Here is a 19,089-nt window from a genome sequence, read left to right as displayed (position 1 = left end):
ATATAGTCTTAAATAACTCCACAGCTAAACTTCCTTTTCGTGTTCCATACGGTTCTTTTTGCATACTAACGCGCAACCAGACAGTGGGGTGCGCTGTTCAAATCAGAACGTCCACGGCCAATGTTGGAGGTGTTCACCGCATCTGCCTACGGCAAAACATATGTTGCTGCAGCTGTGTTACTGCCTCTATCGCCCTTTGTTGCTGACGTTGGACTGCTGACCTTTTAACCCCCGACATTTCATTGGCGCCAAACACGGTAGATCCTGCGAGCACAGCAATATGCGTTCAGCAGGATGTGTCAAAAGATTAGGTCGTTATGAAAACCAGACATTTCTATATGGTCTGCAACATCAAGAAAGTAGAAAACGGAAATCATCGACCAGAGTGTTCTCGCCTCCCTCCACCCACTCCCCTCTGAAGTAATCCTGTTTATACTAAACACAAAAAAAACGTGGAATAGTCACGGCAAAAACATATTTCGCAGTAGAAAAAGGAAACTTTATCTGTCGGTTACAAACAACTCTGATGGTGATGTCACAGCTCATTAGAGACATAATGCAAAATACCGAAGACAGCAATACGGACATCAAAACAAATCTATTACGGGGGAAAAACAATCACTTCACATTCAGGAACTGCGGGTACTAATTACTACTACTCCCACCTATATGTTTATTACTTAATGTAATTTGTCTTAAATAATGTATGTCTTTTTCAAATCAGTAGTTCATGGCATCAGTACTACAAATGATAACAATCTTCGAAAAAGTTAAAAGTTATTTACTTCGGCCCTGAAACTTTTCCGTTGTCCTGGAACACAAAATTTCAGTGTCTACATCTGCAGCCGTAACTATATTCTGCTAACTACTTGAAGCGCATAGCAGAGGATACGTACCACTGTACCATTCGTTAGGGCTTTTTCCCGTTCTGTTCACGTATGGAGTGCGGAAGGAATCATTGTTTGAATGTCCCTGTGTGTCGTGTAATTAATCTAACTTTGCTCTCACAATGTCTTCGGAGCTATGTGTAGGGGGCTGTACTACACTTTTAGGTTCATCATTTAAATCCGATTCTTGCAAATTTGTCAGTGGACTATCTCGGGATAGTTTCCGTCTGTCTTCAATGGCCTGCCAATACAGTTTTATCGAAATCTATGTGACACTCTCCCGCAGATCAAACCTTTAATCATTTGTGCAGTCCTTTGTATACTTGAGTATCCCCTGTTAACCCTATTTGGTACGGATGCCACACAGTTGAGCAATATCCTAGGACGGATCGCACAAGTGGCTTGTAAGTAACCTCCATTATAGACTAACTGAATGTCCCTAATATTCTACAATAAACCGTAATCTGCTACCAGCTTTAGCCATGATTGAGCCTATGTGATCGTTTCATTCAATGACCCTACTAAGTATCGGTATGAGTTTACCGATTTCCAGCTGACTCTCTGATATGATATTCATAGGAGATTACGTTCTTTTGGTTTGATGAAGTGCACATTTTACGTTTTCGAACATTTAAAGCAAGTTTCCGCTCCCTTACCACTTTGATATCTTATCAAGGCTTCGTTCTGACTACATTATAGATAACGGTATCATCTGCGAAAAGTTTACTGTTTTTATTAACACTGTGCGCTATGTCATTAATGTAAAACATCACACTTCTCTGCGTACACCCGAAGTTATTTTTACATTTGTCGAATACGCTTCATACAAGATAACATGCTGCATACTCCCTACCAAGAAATCCTCAATCCTGACACATATATCATCTGATGCCTCACACTGTGGCACTTTTGATAATAAACGTAGGAGTGGTACTGCATCAAAAGGTTTATGGAAATCGAAAAATACTGCGTCTTCCTGATTGCCTTGATCTAAGGCCTTCAGGATATCATGTGGGCAGAGTCCAAGTTGGGTTTCATATCATACATATTTTCTAAATTCGTACTGGATGTCGTTATAATCGAGATACGCATTATCTTTGAGCTCAGTGTGTGTTCTAAGATTTTACAGCAAACGGATGTAAAGAAAATAGGACTGTAGCTGCACGGATCACTTCTGATACCCTTTTCTCGTAGACAAGTGTGATCTGTGGTTCCTTCGAGCTACTGGACTTGGCATTTTGTTCGAGGGATCTACGACAGATTACAGTTAACAGAGGTGCTAACGCAACCGAAAATTTGGTATACAATCTGATAAGGATTCCATCGGGCTGTGGGACTTTATTCAGTTTTAACAATTCGGCTGTGTCTCGAAGTCAGTGACACAATATCTACTTCATTCATCAGTGTTACGAGAGTTAAACTAATGCAATACTCCTGGCTATTCCTTTGTAAACGAAGATTTGAAAACAGCGTTAAGCAATTCTGCTTTTCGTTTGCTACTCTCAATTTCAATTCTGGTCTTGTCCATGAATGACTGGGCACTTCCTAAAGTCTTTTTGCTTTGGGTTTTGTGCACTATCTTTCGGTAGTATTCAGCTACGGTGGTGACTGAAGGCTTCACGCATTCCTCTCCTGAATGTCAAACCCGTTTCAATCAGCATCCCTCTATCTATAGCCCTATTCTTTCTTTTAAATATTTATTATGTAATAGTGTCTGGTTTTTATAGAAGTTCCTTTATAGTAATTGTATACCACGTAGCATCTCTTCCTTCATGAACTATTCTACTGGGTACATATCTACCCAGTGCGTAATCAACTATTCTTTTAAACTTGAGTCATACAGTGGTTCTCTACACAGTCCTGTCCTGTGCTTAAAGTTTCAAGTACTTCTTTGAGAAATGACATTACTATTTCCTTGTCTAGTTTGTTCAACATATAACTCATTCTACTTTTTAGTTTGCCTTCGCGCTTTGGTATTTAGTATTACTATAACTCCCTCATGGTCACTGATACCATTTACAATGTGGACTTCCTCAAAGAGGTCAGGTCTGTTTGTTGCCATTAGGTCCAATGTATTTCACCATGAGTGGGGCTCCAAACTACCTGTTCAATATAGATTTCAGAAAAGGCATTCAGTAATGCACGGATGTCTTGTCACCACAAACAAAACCGTAATAACCCCAGTTGATTGGCGAATAGTTAAATTCTCCTCCAATGGGTACAGCATGATTAGGGAACTTACGTACAAGCGAACTGAGTTTTCCTCTAAAGTTTGCAGTTGCAGCCGGAGGTGAGTCTGCTGGTCGACAAAAGAACTCTAACAGAATTACCAAATAAGCAGCAACCAGTCGCAAAATCATGTTCACTTTATTTACTTTTGCAAATCGATTTCAACTGATTAACAGCCATCATCGGTGCTACAAATAAAAGAATAAAAATAAAAATAATTAATAACAGTGACCAAATGAATAAATGTACAGAAGCAACGTAAAACCAATAAAATGTATACGGACGCATTCAACCATTTAAAATGCACATACAAATTTACCTTTCAACGTATATGTTCCCTGGGTAGTAACACTGTCTTAAGCACAGGTCAAACATAAAGTGATACCTTTGGTCACTGTTATTAATTATTTTTATTTTTATTCTTGTATTTGTACCACCAATGATGGCTGTTAATCAGTTGAAATCGATTTGCAAAAGTAAATAAAGTAAACATTATTTTGCGACTGGTTGCTGCTTATTTGGTAAATTTATGGTTTGCGGTCGCTGCACAACTTGGGAACCATATGGAGCCCACCATTCAGAACTCTAATAGAGTTTTATGCTCACCCTTGATAGCAATTCTTTCCCTAAAAATCACACATGGAGCTTTAGTTTCTGTATCGGAGGATTTGAGTTTCTTGTCTACGGGAGAAATACACCATCTTCATTTTCCATTTCTGCATCCTTTCACAATACGGCTTAAACTTTCCCCAAAGATGCCCCTACTGCCAGCTTCAGCCATTATCCAACCTTCTGTGCCTAGTATTATGTGAGCTTCAGCGCTTTCTAGGAACATATCAAAACCTGGCACTCCATTGAGTATGCTTCGGCAGTTAACTACTATATTCTCACCTGCGGAAAACTTTTCTTTGGATCTTACACTGCCAGTAGCAAAAAATGTTCAAATGTGTGTGGAATCTTATGGGACTTAACTGCTAAGGTCATCAGTCCCTAACCGTACACAATACTTAACCTAAATTATCCTAAGGACAAACACACACACACCGATGCCCGAGGGAGGACTCGAACCTCCGCCGGGACCTGCCGCACAGACTGCCAGTAGCCGTAAAAAGTTTAACTGCTAATAAATTTCAGTTTAAGAGGCTCCTGGTGGACTTATTGATAGCCTATTTCCCCTTCTTCATTCCCGAATAACAAACGACTTGTGTGTATATCATAAACAAAATTAAATAACACGAGTGTAACATAAAATATGACTTCTGCAAATCAGTGAAGTAATATGATGAATTTAAATTTGTATTGCATTATTCTCTTTGATAGCACCTGGTTACAATAGCCTAAGAAATACACGGACCGAAAAAAATCTTAACACCACGAAGAACTCGTGCGGCATACACGTAGTATGGTAGGCTTGTTTATGCATCAGAAAAATGATGTCTGTTCAAATTTAGCGCCAACCGCATAAGATTGACGCTTATAGCGCGACTATGAGGATGCAAATCGGATTTGCTTTATATTCACGCTATAATAGTTGTGAGCGTTGTTTACCTTTGAGACTAGTCGTGCTGAGTTGTGTTAGTCAGGAATACCTTTAGAAAGACAAATGTGCCATTATCAACACCTCACAAAGTTTGAACGAGGTCGTGTAAGAGGGCTACAAGAAGCTGGATGTTCTTCTGAAATACTGCGGAAAGACTTGTCAAGAGTGTAGCCGCTGTACATGTATGCTGGCAGTAATGGTCAAGGGAACATACGTTAACGTGAAGATCGGGCTCCGGACATCCACGTGGCACTACCGAGACGGAAGACCATCGTGCTCTGGATATGGCTGTGACGCATCGTACTGCAGCTGCAGCAGCAATTTCAGCAACAGTCGGTGTCACATGACACAACGAGATGATACAAATCGGTTACTTCGAGGATATCTTCGAGCAGACGCTCTGTAGCGTGCATCCCACTGACCCCAATCCAGCGCCTTTTGCGACTTTAGTGGTGTCTAGCGAGAGCTCATTAGAGGGCATGGGTGGAATTCTGTTGTGGTTTCTGATGAAACCTGATGGTGCCTCGGTGCCGGTGATGGCTGTTTGTTGGCTAGGAAGAGATCAGTTGAGGTCCTGCAACAACGGGTCTGCTTGCTAGACACACTATACCTGCACCTGTAGTAGGCATGGAACTCTCACAAACTGGCACTCGCCACCTAATCAAAACACCTGCACGTTTGCATGCTTGCATTCATCATTCTGGTGGTTACACCGGCCGTTAATGTACCAGCATTCCACATTTCCAGTGGCTTATCTCGCGCTTAAATTAACCTGTCATCTTTCAATGTTAATTACTTAAATGTGTTACCTAGACAAATGCGTTCCATAAACTTCATTATTGTACATTAACTATTTGTTGGTGTTGCGATTTTTTCCCTCAGTGTACAATACGCCCCCACGGTGTACCGTACATTTATATGATCTGTGACACGTTTTTTCTTAAATTAATATATGTTTCAGATTTATTTTCAGATATACCACTTTCATGAAAACGTTAAAAATCTGTGGAAAGGATATTATCATATCTCTGTTCTAATATGTATTATGTATTCTTCTTATTTCACAAGTTGTACATTGCTGAGGGTGTCCTCACTATGGAAAGAAAGGTATATTATAATGTATGTATATAGCGATACAACTGAAATGGTTGCTTATTGAGTAAAGAATACATGCTAGCGGAACCCATTTAATCGTGAATCACAGCTGTAGTGAGTCTCACTCCCGAAGAAGATAGCCCAAAATGTTGAAGGATTGTTTTCTTGCGAATTATAAAAAATAATTTTCAGAAACTCGGAAAAGACATCGATATCGCGTGAAATTCCACTAAGAATTTTGAAGAAGCGGTTTTCAGCCGAATGCAAATATTTTTCAGCCCCTTATGTGTATCCCCAGAAGAGAATGTGTAGATAGGCTCTGATTTATAAATACCTGAACAGTGCCATCAGAACAAGTCCTTAGTGAACCCGAATAAGCAGTATATATAAGAAATAAGGAAACAGTCTCATTATACAATGGTTAAGCTTGTATAGACGCAAATGCAGATATAGGAGGACAGTGAAGACCTTCAATTCGAAGGCACAAATACAACAGTAATGACATTCTGCTGTTAGTGCTGTTATCATCAGCTTTAGGCAGGTGACAAGTGTTCTAGCAAAGCTATTTGTATTCGTTTCATGTCATACTTTCCGACTCCGTAACTTGTCGACAGTCTTTAACTATTTCATCTAATTCGTGTGGAGAAAAACATACTTAACTTAGTTTGTAAGTGCGTAAACCGCACCATGTCTGCAGTGTTGACAGACTGGCCGTCTACAGATGGAAGGGAACGTTTAAAAGTAGTCAAATTAATACTTGATTCATGTCATCCACTTCCCATGACTATAAACTTTCAAAAAAGTAAGACAATTATCTGCTGGTAGTCGTATTTTCTGAGAGGGAAGAAATGTGAAATATGACGAAGCATGGATCCACTATTAAGTTTAGAACAAGAAGTCACGCAGCCATCCAACAAAAATATATAGCCTAATACAGTCCATTATGACTTGTTACGAAAACGTTTGTTACAGAACAAATGAGTTAAAAGTTGAACTACATAAATAAAAAAGTTACGTAATTTGCACATGAAATGACCACTACCCCAGTTTCGTGTGGAACATACCAAAGTCAGTAATGCACTCAAGTTCCGCTAAATTTTGGTAGAGCTCGAAGCTTTCTGACCAGATTCCTCTTTATATTCAGCACTTAACAGAAACTACGTGATATAAAATTTTGCAGAAACAAAATACTGTGACCATAAGTGCAGATATAGCTACTATTCAAAACAAAGAACATTTACGGCTAGCATAAAAAATTAGTACAGCTATTGGCCTAATACGACACTGGATCAGGAAAGAAAGATTAAAAATTAAGAATCTGTAAACTTTGAGTCCTTCAGTAAATCTCTGACGAAGTCTGTATTTCAAAACAGAAAGCTTTTTGCTTAATGTACAAGTATTGTTCTGTCTACAGCAGCGGGCATCTGTTGGAAGAATATGATGCAATCACGAAGAACACAAATTTGCTGAAAAGATATTCCCTTATCAGACTATTGTCCTGTCAGATTATAGTCTAGAGACAATGGAAGATCGTCAATATAACGACGATGATGTCCATATGATTCAAAAGTAATCGCAACTGATCTATTCAGAAGCTTCCATGAAATTCAACGTCGGAAGGCCACTCAGGCAGTAGAGCCGATATGCAATACTCCTTCCTATTATTTTTCTTACGACATACTACGTCACCGTACTTAACAATACCAAATGAAGCTGGAAGCTGCCGAAGTTTGATTCCACATTTGCACAGTATTGCCTCGATAGCAAAACACAAATATACAGTCATGTTCGGATAAAAACAGAAAGTTCATATTCAGTTCATATTCACAGGACATGTACGTTAGTATGTTGTGCAAAAATGATTAGCATTTGAAACATGTCAGTCCGCGGGTTCAAGATCGACATCGGTATCGCAGCACAACACCACCTACCGGTAAAATGTGCCTGCGGGTCTCGGTGTCGCAGTGAACCGCAGGTAAAGGACCAGTGTGACTTGAGCAGACGTGCAGGATGTCTTGCAAACGTACGCGTGAACCGTGAGTTTAAAGGAGGGAGCGTTATTGGCATGAGAGAATGTGATGCACCCATCCGGGGAATCGCTGCTCTTGTGGGATGAAAGTATTTCGGTAGTGCAACTGGTGTGTGCAGAATGGGTCACGGAAGGCCTTAGAACGTGACGAGATGGGTTAGGTCGCACCATCAGGACCCTCCCCCTAGAAGATAAACATGTCATTCGAATGCCACTGCAGGAATGATATGCTGTCTCCTCGACTCTGGAGCAACGGTGTAGCAATGTAACTCACCGTAGACAGTCAGAGGTGACAGTCCGTCGCGCGTCTATTACGTCATGGGTTACGTGCGCATCACTCACGTGTCCGCCTTCCTTTGGCTAATGTACAGAAACATGCTAGATGGCAATGGTGTATGGAAAGACGTCACTGGGACAGGAATAGCTTCAGATAGTGTTTTCGGACGAACACAGGTTCTGTTTGAAAATGATGGCCGAATTTTAGTTTGGCGCAGACAGGGGGAGCGGCACGACAGTGGCTGCATTCGCACAAGACATATAGGGCCAACTCAAGGCGTTATGGTGTGGGGTACTAATAGTTACATCCGCAAAACGCAACTCCTGCGTGTTCAAGGCACTGTGAATTCTGCCACCCGTAGCCATACCCTTTCTGCAAACACCCCAGACGCTATTTTTCAGCAAGACAATGCACGACTCATGTTGGTGCGCGAACACGTATCTTCTTGGTGTCACTGGAAGTCAACCGTTTGCCCTGTCCCGTCTGATCACCAGGCTCGTCGGCAATCGAAAATATGTGGGATATGTGAACCGACGGGTGCAACGCTGTGACCCAAGGCCAAAAAACACAGACGAATTTTGGAACCAGGTGAGTGCAGCATGGATGGCTGTACCACAAGGCACCCCATTCGCACCTTATACGCGTCGATGTCATCGCGCATGGAACAATAATTTATCAGGGGCCAAGACGTACCCTGCGCTTACTAGGCAACAAGACACATGTTGAACTGAGGTGACTGAAATGCTGATCATTTCTGCAGAACATGCTAATGTATATGTCCTGTGCATATGAACGTCCTTCCTTTAGTCGTTCAAGATACTCTGCTTTTTCCTGAACATGATTGTATAATTTGGATAAAAATCTTATGACACTAACTGGATTAAAATTTCTGAAGCATAATCTTCGGTTAGGGATAACTGCAAACCGAACACTTTGCAATGCGAAGATTCTTTTAGTTTATAAGAGAGAGTTCTTGCACAACCGTAATATGTGTAATGTAGACCTTACGTTTAATCTCGGTTTCGATTTATATATCTTCGTTGCTACATTCAACACAGTCCTCTACTAATCTTTCATCGCATAAATGACGATACGTGAAAACGAGTAAAGTATCTGAAAACTGTTTCGTACAGAAATAAAAGCTTTTTTTTTGCAATGTATGCAATGAGAAATTGTAAGTGTACAGTTTAATAAATTTTCTCATAGCGTCTGCGGAATTGCGACAGATAAATAAAAACGAAACTTGTTACAGTTCAAGCCATATTAATAAGCTTCGCGGGGTAGCCGCACAATCTCAGGCGCCTTGCCACGGTTTGCGCGGCTCCTCCCGTCGGAGGTTCGTGTCCTCCCAGGTGTGTGTGTGTGTGTGTGTGTGTGTGTGTGTGTGTGTGTGTGTGTGTGTGTGTTTGTGTTCCTTAGCGTAAGATAGTTTAAGTTAGATTAAGTAGTGTCTAAGCCTAGGGACCGATGATCTCAGTACTTTGGTCCCACAGGAACTTACCACAAATTTCCAATTTCCACATTAATAAAATATCAATTTTTCGTGTCTGATTTTAATAAACCTAGCAACTTAAAATCTTACACACCAGTGTTATCATGTGTTTTTATTCATATTTTCGTACACTATACCTAGTAGTTTAGAAAATTTAACGTCGTGAATAGCCTGTAAGGGTGTTAAGGCCTTGGGGTATAGGAACATGCGTAAAGGACGAGTAATAAGAAATTTACCCATCCTTATTGTAGTATATCAGTGTAAATGTTTTCCAGCAATTTCTTTGTTGGCGTGCGCATATCCGTACACGTAGCTTAAAACCTCATTTTCAGTAACAAATATGAGAATACAGGTTTTGAAATACGGAGGGGTCGGCTTGCATTCGATACACATCTTACTTTCCACTGTTGTCTTTGGGTTCGATGGCTCAGACAACTGACAGAAATAGCTTAGACTGCTGAAACAGCTTTGTGGTTGTATTTCACGCAAAACTGTGGAACTGTTTCAGTCCTCCTTTCTAAGCTTACGTCATTGCGGAGTGACGCCATCGATCGGTGCATGTGGTAAATGGTCAACTGTAAAGTTTTATATCATGCGGTCGTTACAGTTTCATTTTGGAATATGGTCTGCTGCCATTCCAGAAACGACGGCAATGTATTTTCTCGCCCGCCTTTCTAGCATCAGCCAATTAAAATGTTTGCAAGCGTAATGAGAGCAGTACACTTCACACATAATTGGAAGAAAGAATAAAAAATGATAGTATGGGAACCAACCAAATATAATAGAAACTTTGCAAAGTTCCTGCAGCGTTCTGAAACGCGTAATTATGTGCTACTGGAGGTTTTTATGACACAGATTGTTACTCGACTGCTGACAACACGGCAGTTCTAGTAGTAGCAATTTCCCAGAAAAACATTTTGCAAGCGGACATGCTCAATCAAGTCATTCTTTAACTTTTTAATCACCTATCTGTTCACCATCGAATGTAAGTAACTGCTAAATATACGCCGGATCGTAAAAAGGGTACATGTCGTTAGTCGAACAAGACATCCAGCATTACATTCATGAAATATGCGTTTACTTCTCGGCGCGAAAAAAGTTACTGTCGCCCAAGAAGTCACTACGTCGTCTTTTCAAATATTCGACAAGCATTTCGTAACGTATAGGGAATAGCACACTCTTTCAATCTTAATGTACAGCTTTTCTCTACGAATTAAAAAAATCTAACCAAGCGAAGAGGAAGGAAGACCATTACACAGTTTCGCATACTCGTGCACAACTATATAAAATTTAATTCTTGTTATACATTCGTAGATGGTACGTCACTAACATGTACACGGACATCCCTGTAGCTAAAATTACATTCAGTATCAAAATGAGCTTGTTGTTGTTGTTGTTGTTGCGGTCTTTAGTCCATGCTACTCTATCCTGCGCAAGCTTCTTCATCTCCCAGTACCTACTGCAACCTACATCCTTCTGAATCTGTTTAGCGTATTCATCTCTTGGTCTCCCTCTACGATTTTTACCCTCCACGCTGCCCTCCAATACTAAATTGGTGATCCCTTGATGCCTCAGAACATGTCCTACCAACCGAGTTTAATAGAATGAGCGATGTAGAAACTAATGAGCTCGGGGACTTTATAATGTTAGTCTTGATACTAAACTTTTTTACCTTCAATGGACACTTACATTACCAAAAAAACCTTTGCTGCGGTGAAGTGCCTATCAGGAACAGTCACACACATATTTTTATGTCACTTTGAAAACAAATTTCATGAACTTTATGATGATCTGACTAAAAGAAGTTGCATATTAGCATCGTTCTCTAGACGAAGCACTTTTCCTTTTCTGTAGCACTCTTGATGTAGCTAATACATTTTACCAACGGTTTAATACGTTATATCAGGATATCACCTTCGGCATAGAGCATGAGGAAAATGGTGGTGTAAATTTTTTGCATACAATGCATGAAATGGGTACCTCGAAGTATTACTGATAGAGAAAATTTTATACCAAATACCTTCAGTTCAGTTGCACGACTGCCATACTCCGGTGTGGTAGATGTTTACAACTTTCTTTGATCAGCGCAAGCGACTCGGCAATTGAACCCATGAACCTAGCTGTACGCACAGACAGTGAAGAAATGAGAGCGCTCCACCGTTTGTTCGTGTATTGTGACGTTTATGTGGGTTGTTTGTGGTGTGTATGAGATACAGTTCTACTCGGGTAAGCACTAATGAACTTCATACCTTTATTGGCAATGTATAAAATACCCCTGTGGCTGTTGTTACAGTACGTTTTTGAAGAGCGTCCTGGCTGGCTGCGCGCACTGAGCTAGCGTGATGACAGTCATTACGCGCATCACTTGATACTCTCTCATAATAATGGCTCATCATATATAGTTTTTGCAGTCTGCGTTCAGTGGTGGCGATAAAACAGCACTACATGCAAATTAACCAGAGCGCTCTTGCATTGCGCGGCGGGGAGCAAGCAGTGCAGTTAACCAGTGTCGACTCGTATTTATATCGGGAAAGCTTTTAGGACAGAGCAGAGTATGTCAAAGTAAATTACGTTGCTTGCACAGAGGCTGGAAGTAGAATGATTTTGGCCTCTCCTCACACTGGAGCACAGTACAAAACCCGCCGAAAGAGCATTGTTAAAAGCTGGGTGTCTGGATGTAATGAACATCTAAGGCGCAGCGCACACATGTGTGGTAGTCGCCACGGCCGCTTTGTCACCGGGAGTATGAGAGCCAGCTCGACGCGGCCAATTACATTACTAGATATCTGACATCAAAGTCGCCGATCTTGGAAGTTATCTTGTAATGACGTGGGCACTCACGTAATTGGAATAATAATAAAAAATCAATTTATTATAACAAATATGCACACCGTAATCCTCTTACTACTGAGGACGGTCCTAGAATGAAGAGCAAATTGTCTGACAGCAATGGTCCCCTACAACTATTGGCTGACAGCGACAGCGGATGAGTGATATATAATTCAGATTGTTCGGATATTTTTGGGTACAAGGTACAATGTGACATTGTGATCAGATCCTACTCGAGTGATGTTGGGTGAAGACGTATACTTAACGTCAGCCGGCTAATTATTAGTACTGCATCCATCTATCTCTGTGAGAATGGATGAACTTACACTAGTAGGCAGGTAGGAAGGTACTCGTTAGGCAGACACATATCTGCATAGAGTGTTCCTTTTTTTTTTTGCTAGTACATCTGCAGATTTGGTGTCCTATCAATTCACCAGTTTTTACAGCCAACTTCACCTATTTCCAGACTTGGGGAGACTCAACTAATATTTATTACGGACTATGATATGACGTCATTATTTTTGTACTGGCGAAGTATCTTGCCACAGTAGATGTACAAGGTACGTATGGTGTGTGTACCATATATGTACAGCGTATGTAGGAGTTATATGTGGCGTATTTTTGGAGCATGTACGACATTGTGATGCCAATTTGCCCATTATAGACCCAGTTTACCAATTTCTATGTTTGGTGTCCTACCACATTACTAGTTTTTGCTAATTTGCGTATTTGGCATTCTATCAATTTGCCTACTGTACAGCCAATACTATCAATTTCCGGATTTAGTGGCACTAGTCTAACCTTTACCAGACTATGGTATTTCCTCTCACCGTCCAAACACGCCTCCGAAGGACTAATAGTACCTACCGACTGCCGTGTCATTTTCAGCCGATAGACGTCAGTGGATGCGGATATGGAGGGGCATGTGATCAGCACACTGCTCTTCCAGCCATTGTCAGTTTTAGTTGCAGGAGCCGCTACTTCTCTGTCAAGTATTTGCTTAGTTGGCCTTACAAGGGCTGAGTGCACTCCGTTTCCAACAGCTCTCGGCAAGCTTCGGAGGTCACCTATCCAAGTACTAGCGAATCCCTAAGGCGCTTGGCTACGGTGATCTGACAGAAAACGGTGTCACCACTGTGGCAAGGGCGTTGGCCAGACTGTTACATGACGTCATTGTTTTATACTGTCAAAGTACCTTATCTCGCCATTTCTTTAGCTCTGCTTCTCACTACAGCATCTGATCTCCTCACAACAGAGCAGAGACATCAAATAGAGAGCAACAGTGCGTGACTGATAAATAATACAGGCACTTTAGAGGACTAAATTAATTATGGGCTTTGACGTTATGTCGGTGTGTCGTATGTGAGACTTTATACCAATGTAATGTATGTGTGATGTCGTCAGATCATTCAGATACTTTTGGAATAAAAAAAATTATTTTGTTGCAACATAACCCCAAGCACTGAACTAGAATGAGAGCATATTGATCGAAAGGCGTGGGAGCCTCTTCATCCTTCAAGTACAGTCAGATGACGAAAGTTTCGCAGTCGAATTAAAATTGCTCGAACGGTGGGAACCTAAACTTCTACGCTATATACAGACAGCCCGAAGACGTCGACTAGCGGGGCTGCGGGCCAGTGGGCGCGGGGTCAGACTGGTCTTCACCGGGCACTGATGCAGTGGTGTCAGACTTCCTGGAGTAACAATAACGTTGCTTAGGTGTACGGGCCGGATATGATGATTTCCGAATTCCAGGAATGCAGATGCTGATGTCAGCAGCTCTAGGACTAGGCCTCTCCTCGACCACATGCTTGCGTGGCGGAGGGTACTTTCGGTACCACTATCTGATCCCACAAACCCTGTGCCACTGCGAATAGTGCGCGGGAAGAATTATTGTCGGAAAGCCTTTGTGTTGGCTCTAATTTCTCGAATTTTCTACTCGTGGTCAATACGCGAGATGTATGTGGGGAAAAAGCAATATATTGTCCGACTCCTTCTGAAAAATGCTGTCCCGAAATTTTAATAGTAAATCTCTCCATGATGCACAACGCCTCCCTAGTAACGTCTGTAAGAGGAGTTCGTTTAGCATCTCCTTAACGTTCTCTCGCCAGCTAAACGATCCCGTGACGAAACGCGCCGCTCTTCGTTGGGTCTTCTCTATCTTCTCTATTAGTCCTACCTGATGGAGATCCCAGATAGATGAACAATACTCAAGAATCTGGCGAACAAGCGCCTTATAAGGCACTTTTCATTAAGATCCTTCCGCTGAATCTGAGTCTGGTGTCTGCTTTTCCCACTATCTCTTTTATATGGTCATTCCACTTAAGGTCGCTCTAGATAGTTACGCCTACATACAGGGCGTTTCAAAAAGAAAGAGCAGATTTCAAACATTTATTTCTCAAAAACTACAAATGATAGAAACACAATTCCAACGGTCCTTCACTCAATATGAGTACCAAATGTTACACAACAAATATCAAAACTGTACCTCAATATGAGCACCATTTGTTACACGACAAATATCAAACCGGTATCTCATTTCTTGCCACACACGACGCAACTGGTCTTTAGTTACCGAATTCATGGCCGCAACAATTCGATGTCGTACCTCTTGAAGAGTAGCGGGCATAGGTGGGACATAAACACAGTCCTTTATGTACCCCCACAAATAAAAATCGCAGGGAGTAAGGTCTGGTGACCTGGGAGGCCACAGACGATGACATTGATCTTGTGCTCCTGCTCTTCCAATCCACCGTCCTGGAATGGTGTTATTTAGGTACCGTCGTACAGGTTCAGAGAAGTGTGGTGGGGCGCCATCTTGCATGAAGATGAAGTGATTTGAATCTTCCTGAAGTTGAGGAAATAGCCAGTTTTCTAACATGTCCAGGTAAATGGTTCCTGTGATAGTTTTCTCCATGAAAAAGAAAGGTCCATAAACTTTGTTTACCGAAATTGCACAAAAGACGTTAACCTTTGGTGAGTCTCTTTCATGTTGAATAACGTCCCTCGGAGTTTCACTCGCCCAAATTCGTACGTTATGCCGATTAACTTTACCAGAAATGTGAAACGTTGATTCATCTGAAAAAATTAATCGTTCGGCAAAATTGTCCTCTTCCATGTCCTGTAGAATTGCAGTTGAAAATTCGAACCTTTTGTTGTGGTCGTCAGGACGCAATGCTTGCAATAACTGCAGTTTGTACGGCTTCATGTGCAGACGGTTACTCAGAACGCGCCATACCGTTGTTTTAGACATGTTTAGTTCGTGACTTGCCCGTGCCGTGGATTTTCTAGGGCTCCTTTCGTAAGCTGCACGGACACGCTCGACATTTTCATCCGATGTGCGTGGACGACCCGTGCTTTTTCGCTTGCAGATGCAACCATCTTCTACGAATCTGTGATGCCACTCATAAATTTGCTTATGACGAGGCGGCTGTTTGTTGAACTGACGGCGGAATGCACGTTGCACACCAACAATGGACTCTAACTTTGCAAATTGCAGCACACAAAATGATCGTTCCTGTGGTGTCGTCGCCATTTTCCTACAAACAAACGCCAGCGCCACTGCGGATTTGCATGGAACTTCTGCGCGGACCATTGAAAAACTTTGAACCTTTCTCTGACAAGAAACGTTTGAATTGTGTTTCTATCATTTGTAGTAATTGTAGTGTCGGTAGCTGGACCGACACCGTGATGTTGATTGCTGAAAAGGAATGCTAAACTAACGCTGTGGCCGATAGTGCACGCACGGCAATAAGCATACGGGCGTGAAGTCTGGAACATAAAAACTTATGAATGAATAAGAAGAAAAGTATGTAGATGCTTTTTACTTAACTTTTAATAATTCCTTGGAATACATCTCTCTTGAATACTCGTACGCTATAGGCACTGATACAAATGGCTCCTTGCTAGTTCGTAGCCAGTACTTAGCTTATGGCTATTCTGTCTCTCGGCTAATGAGAGAGAAAGGCTTCGTACAACTGGGCGATAGCTAGGTTCGCGTACAACTGGGCGGTAGCTTGGTTCTCGTACAACTGGGGTCGAGTCCACTCTCGTATCACGAGACCTGCCTTGGTGGTGGCGCTAGGTCTGCGATCACAGTGGCGACACGCGGGTCCGACATGTACTACATGGACCGCGGCCGATTTAAACTACCACCTAGCAAGTGTGGTGTCTGGCGGTGACACCACAGTTTTTGAGAAATAAATGTTTGAAATCTGCTCTTTCTTTTTGAAACGTCCTGTATTTTACGGCAGACGCAGTGTCCAGCTGTTTGTCATCAATAGTGTAGCTGTACAGTAGTGAATTTCTTTTCATGTGTATGCGCTATATCCTACATTTATTTACGTTCAGGGTCTACTGTCAGGCCTGCACCAATCATAAATTCTCTGTAGGTTGTTCTGCAAATTCTCACTATCTTCAGACATTGCTACTTTTGTATAGACAACTGCATCATCTGCGAATAGCCTTAAAGAGCATCCGACGCTTTCTACTAGATCATTTATATATATTATAAACAGCAACGGTTATATCACACTTCGCGCAGTCCGGAACCGCGCGACTGCTACGGTCGCAGGTTCGAATCCTGCCTCGGGCATGGATGTGTGTGATGTCCTTAGGTTAGTTAGGTTTAAGTAGTTCTAAGTTCTAGGGGACTGATGACCACAGATGTTAAGTCCCATAGCGCTCAGAGCCATTTGAACCATCCTATCACACTTCTCTGTGGTACTCTGGATGTTACATTATCTGTCGATTTTGTCCCGTTAAGAGCGACGTATTGAGTTCTAACTGCAAGAAAGTCTTGAATCCAATCGCAAGTCTGCGATATTCCGTAAGCTCGTATTTTTTTTATTAAACAGCAATGCGGGACGATGTCAAATTCCTTACTGAAATCAAGGAACACGGCATCAGACTGAGCGCCGTTGTCCACCGCGCTGTGGATCTTATTCAGGCACGTTGAACTTCATCCAGTGTGTTGTGAAATGGCCCTCGGAAAACTGTACTAGAATCGGCAAGCGTTATCATACCTTCCGTTACATTAACACAACAAGCACCAAATCTACCAGAAGAGCCAAGTACTTTTTTTTTTTAAAAAAAAAAAGAAAGAAAAAACTACTTATCTCGAGTAATGCCGATCTGGTATTGTTTCACGAATTCAAGTCTACCCACTTTATTCTACTGAATCCATGTCAATCAGTGTCACTGCTTACTACATTAGTTCAAAAAGTTCCGAGACTGCGTAGATAAAAGAAACAGAAAAACATTAAGATGGTAGTTTTAATGCTTCAGATTTTCTACAAAATCTCCTCCCACTCAAGTACAACGCAAACGGGATCCATTAGACCGTGCCAAACCGTTAGAAAAGACCTTTTTTGGGATGTAGTTCAATCCGCGCCTCACGTTTCCTTCAGAGTTGATTATGTCGTCGAAGCGTTGGCCTTCATGTGAATTTCTTCACTTTTTGTATCGTGCTAGGTTTCTTATTGATAACATCGAGTCTCGTCACACGTGATTATTTTTTTACCACAAAAGAATTGTTCACGTTTTGCATTTCTATCACGTCGTGGCAGGCACACACGCGCTTTTGTTTTTGTTCGCGGGTCAAGGCGTGTGGGACAAATTTTGCACACACTTTTCTCTTCTTCAAAAGATCGTGGAGAACTTCGTGAATACTTGGTTTTTACATGTTGCTCCATGTCGATTCTGTTGTTAGGTCAAGCTGCGTTAGTATTTACTTAACTGCCCTCGGTTTTACGCCACAAAATAAAAAGGTCTCGGAACTTTTTGGACAGACGGTGTACATCAGCGTTGGAGGGCCGCGTGACCGCCATATAGCACCTCTTTACCATGGTCAGCGTTTCAAAGCAGAGCTCTTTTAACGCGGTGACTAAAATTTGTGCTGTGGGTTTATGAAAGAAGTCGTATCGGCAGTAGCTGCTTCTGTGTATAATCCACAGATCTTAGAGGAACACAGAAAAAAGTACAAAGTTTCATGAAAACTATAGAAGCCTATCTGAAGTATATACTATTCTCATGATGATTGGGCCTGTAGTGAAATATATCTCTTGAAAGGACGTTGTAAGTGACGTTGCAGTATCACTGCTTAAAACATTTGATTATTGCGACAACTATTTCGGAACATTTCCATTTTCAAGTACCGGCGTATACAAAGTTTGTGAATTAAAATGTGCTACAGTTCTATAGGAATTTTAGACTTAATTTTTTTACATATGAAGAATTTCGTGAGTTATTGAGGTACAACAGAAATTGCAAGTCATAATTTTCGTTATCATAAGTCACACAAGGACCTGTGTTGTAATTAATTTTTATATTGGTAAATTTTGTAAGTAGGAGGGAGACTTGAGCCTATGTTGTCCTGGCGTATATATAACATCTGATGTGACTGTAGGTGGTGACTGTTCTCATTGTATTTCACGTGAAATTCTAAATATCGATTCCACGTCGATTTTGTGCTGTTTTATACAGTGCGGCGTCATATTTTGATATAATATTGTAGATATTTCCTGTAACTTTTGACAGTTCACACCAGAGATGTTTTATATTTACATAGTAACAGACTATAGTCAAAGGTGATTACTCACGAAATTCTTCACTTAAAAAAATGAGGTCTAAAATTCCTGTAGAACTATAGCACATTGTAATTCCCAAACTTTGTATAAGTAGGTACTTGAAAATGGAAATCTTCCGAAACAG

Source organism: Schistocerca piceifrons, chromosome 2, assembly GCF_021461385.2.
Source record: "Schistocerca piceifrons isolate TAMUIC-IGC-003096 chromosome 2, iqSchPice1.1, whole genome shotgun sequence".
NCBI classification, from domain to species: Eukaryota; Metazoa; Arthropoda; class Insecta; order Orthoptera; family Acrididae; genus Schistocerca; species Schistocerca piceifrons.
Note: the sequence above shows the minus strand (reverse complement) of the source record.